The 4,098-nt window shown below is 54.7% G+C and overlaps 1 long non-coding RNA gene across 1 annotated transcript; it reads left to right on the top strand.

Moving 5' to 3' along the window:
* Window positions 1-590: 590 nt before the first annotated feature.
* LOC125753570 (uncharacterized) lies at window positions 591-3,272 on the top strand. The gene is made up of 2 exons (XR_007405696.1): window positions 591-860; window positions 2,962-3,272. It is a non-coding gene; the product is annotated as an uncharacterized LOC125753570 (long non-coding RNA).
* The last annotated feature ends 826 nt before the right edge of the window (window positions 3,273-4,098 follow it).

The following is a 4,098-nucleotide window of genomic DNA, read 5'->3' as shown; positions in this document are numbered from 1 at the left end:
ACTGTCCTCACCCCAAGTATCCAGACCCAAATCCCTGGGCCAACCTGGCCCCGTCCAGGCTAACACCCGACACACTTTCCACAGGCAGAAGGACCCCGGGTTCTCATGGTCTGTCCCCTCCGCATCCACTGGGCGTGGCAGAGGCTCTGGGCCTACTGCTTTCCTCCTCCCATTCCAGGTCCCCACTTCCCTAAGTGCCAGGGCATCCTAGAGCCCTCGCCACAGAGGGGGAAGGGCGGGGGCCAGAGCGGGGTGCCTGGTGGGGGAGAGGGGCTGCAGCACCACACAGGAGCGGGATCGGGGCTGAGCCCGCCTCTGCCTCTCTCCAGCTCTGCACTGGCTCTGAGTTGGCCCACCGCCGGGTCTCTTAAGACCAGCTGCCCCCAGGTTTCCACTTTGCTCCAGGTATCTGAGTGTGCCTCACTTCCCATGTTTGTTTGTTTATAGATTTTATTTATTTCTTCATGAGAGACCCAGAGAGAGAGGCAGACACAGGCGGAGGGAGAAGCAGGCTCCATGCAGGGAGCCCGATCCAGGACTCGATCCCGGGACTCCAGGATCACAACCTGAGCTGAAGGCAGATGCTCAACCGCTGAGCCACCCGGTGCCCCACTTCCCATGTTTATGAAGATAAAAACTCCCATCAGCCTCGCAGGGCTTGCCAGGCTCACGGGAGGTGAAGTACGCGCACCACGCACCTGCACTAGCCACCCCCTGCAGGCCACTTTTCTGATGACAAGGGCCCTGGGCAGATACGGGAGGTGGGGGAAAATTATATTGAGCTCCGCAGATCTGCTGATTTTTGTTCAGAAGCCGATGAATCAACAGTGCTGTGGGTGCTGGACGAATGTGCTCACTGTGTAAGTCCGAGGCCGGGCACAGGGGTGGGGTGGGGGGACAGGAGAGCCAGGAGGGGCTGCGGGCTGCCACGGGCGGGAGGGAAGGGGGCTGACGGAGGAGCAGGGCTGCTGGCGGGCAGGAAAGAGAAGCCAAGCGCAGCTCGGTCCCCGGGAGTAGCTGCACGGACAAGGTCTAGCAAACTCCAGGAGGCCGAACCCACCGCTTACCCCGACTCCCGCTGCTGCTGCTCAGCTTCTGGCTCTTTGCTGTGACCGGGCAGCCTGCAGAGGGCCGCAGTGGAGGAGGGCGCCCTCCAGGCCTCGGGGCGGCTCCCCCGGTTCTTCTCTAAAGGACGGAGAGGCCCCGTGGATGGCAACTGCACCAAGAAGTCAGGGGTCAGGGGCGCCTGGGGGCTCAGCGGTTGAGCGTCTGCCTTTGGCTCAGGTTGTGATCCTGGGGTCCTGGGATCGAGTCCTGCATCGGGCTCCCTGCGTGGAGCCTGCTTCTCCCTCTGTGTATGTCTCTGCCTCTTTCTCTGTGTCTCTCATGAATAAATAAAATCCTAAAAAAAAAGAAGTATGAGGTCACAGCACCCCAAACCCTGTGGGGGGCCTGGTGCAGGGGGCTTCATGCCCAAGGTCACTTGGGTTCAGGGCAGGGCCATTTCCTGTTGTCCTACTACACCTCCCGGCCTCCTGGGCCTGCTTTCATCCCTGACCTACTTCTCCCAAGATAATTGAGAAATGAATGACTGAGGCTACAGGCTTAGGCTTGTTGTGAAGGCTTGGGATGGCCATTCATCAACTGAGGCATCTGGGTCTTTTTTTCCAAAACAACAAGAAAAGTAAGTCATGTGCAGATTGATTGCATTATCTAAAAAATGGCATCTTTCTTGGTGTAAATTTATTTTATTAACGTAGAAAGTTGGAATTTACCATTCATATCAGAGAGGAGGAAACTCTTGCTGTATGGAGTTTTAAGGAAGCTTTATTTTTTTAAGATTTTATTTATTTATTCATGACACAGAGAGAGAGAGAGAGAGAGAGAGAGAGAGAGAGAGAGACAGAGAGAGAGAGAAGCAGGCTCCATGCAGGGAGCCCGACTCGGGACTCGATCCCGGGTCTCCAGGATCAGGCCCTGGGCCGAAGGTGGCGCTAAACCGCTGAGCCACCCGGGCTGCCCAAGGAAGCTTTAAATTGCTAAGGAAGGAGTAGGTGAGCCTTGCCTCGAGGTGAGACCAGCTTTGCAGGAGGGAAGGGACTGAGAACCACCAGCTTTTCCTTCTTGAGGGAGAAACCTGTGGGGTGGCACACACAAGGGGCATGAGGGTGTGGCGTGGCTGCCCCATCAGGCAACAGGAAAGAACTGGGGTATGATGTGTCCTGGAATTTGCTTCATTTTTTTTTTTAAGATTTTATTTATTTATTGGACAGAGAGAGAGAGAGAGCAGAGAGCATAAGCAGGGGGAGCAGCAGAGGGAGAGGGAGCCCAATGTGGGGCTTGATTCCAGGACCCTGGGATCCTGACCTGAGCTGAAGGCAGGTGCTTAATTGACTGAGCCACCCAGGCACCCCCGGGACCTGCCTTCTAACACAGTACAGGCAGGTCTGTGTCCCAGGGGTTGGCTTTGTCATGCCAGGGGATGGGAACCCAGGCCAATTTTGATAAAGACCCGGGGGGAAGACAGGCCCCCAGTGGAGGGAGAGCAGACAGCAGGAGGCGGCCTGGGCCACAGCTCCTTGGGCTGTCAGGAGGGGAGCCTGGTCTCTGTTCAGGCCGTCACAACAGACACCGCAGACAGGGGTCCAACAACAGACATTGGCTGCTCAAGGCTCTGGAGGCTGCAAGCGTCAGGCGGATCTGAGTGCTGGCTGATGCGGTTCCTGGCGAGGGTCTCCCCGGCTTGCAGGCCACCTTCTTCCTGCAAGACCAAGAGCTCTGGTCTCTTCCTTTTTTAGGGACACGAATCCCATCTTGGGAACCCCCGACCTCCTGACTTTATCCAAAGCTAATTTGCTCCCAGGGGCCCTGCCTCCAAGTACCATCAAGATGAAGGTTGGGGCTTTGGGCTTTAAGGCTCAGTCTCTGCGCTTCTCTATTATTATCTTTGTGTCTCCTCAGGTGGTCATGCTGAGCTGCTCAAACGGTCCGTGGCAAAGCCGTGTGATGTGTGATGAGAAAGATGAAATTATTGTATAAAAAAGACATGAAGGGCATCCCTGGGTGGCTCAGCAGTTTAGTACCTGCCTTCGGCCCAGGGCGTGATCCTGGAGTCCCGGGATCGAGTCCCACAGCGGGCTCCCTGCATGGAGCCTGCTTCTCCCTCTGCCTCTCTCTCTCTCTCTCTGTGTCTCTCATGAATGAATAAATAAAATCTTTATTTTAAAATCTTTAAAAAAATAAAAAATAAATAAAAACGACATGAAATACAAGCTCACATCTTTTTTTATTATGAGATCCCACTGACATAGCATTGCTGTTAAACTGGTATGGATGCTACCGAAGGCTCACTGTCAACCTCTGTGTCTGCCTCCCGGTGGAGCGGTCACCAAGCCACTTAGGAACCAGGCCCCCTGTGCAGGCCCCCCTGTGAGTGGTGCTGCCTAGAGCCCCACGGAAATCACTCCGACAGCCCCACATCAGTGGGACTGTACCAATGACAGAGACAAAGACTCAAGCTGGGGTCCCAGTGAAGAAGCAGAACTCCTCCCCAGGGGACAGAGCAGCCTGCTTTGCAAGAACAGAGGGGATCCTTTTTCCCCAAAGCCCTGGATGTCAGAACAGAGGTGGCTTGGGTGGGCGAAACCTCTGGAAATCGCAACATGAGTGAGGATTTCTCAGGGGCAACTCTCCTGGCAAGAGGACTGGGGAGAGAGAGGTAGGATGTCAACTCAACCTCCAACAAGTTGACCACATTTCAAATATTTCATTAAGATTTGCTGACCAGGGGCGCCTGGGTGGTTCAGTTGGTGGAGCATGCGACTCTTGATCTGGGGGCTGTGAACTTGAGCTCTGAATTGGGTGTAGAGATTACTTAAAAATAAAATCTTAAAAAAAAAAATGCTGGGCACCTAGGTGGATCAGTGGTTGCGCATCTGCCTTTGGCTTAGGGTGTGATCCTGGGGTTCCTGGATCGAATCCTGCATCGGGCTCCCCACAGGGGGCTTGCTTCTCCCTCTGCCTGTGTCTCTGCCTCTCTCTCTGTGTCTCTCATGAATAAACATATAAAACCTTTCTTTAAAAAATTGCTGACCAAAG

Source organism: Canis lupus, chromosome 2 (assembly GCF_003254725.2).
Source record: "Canis lupus dingo isolate Sandy chromosome 2, ASM325472v2, whole genome shotgun sequence".
NCBI classification, from domain to species: domain Eukaryota; kingdom Metazoa; phylum Chordata; class Mammalia; order Carnivora; family Canidae; genus Canis; species Canis lupus.
The sequence above is the reverse complement of the archived record's forward strand: the minus strand, read 5'-3'. Positions and strand labels throughout refer to the sequence as shown.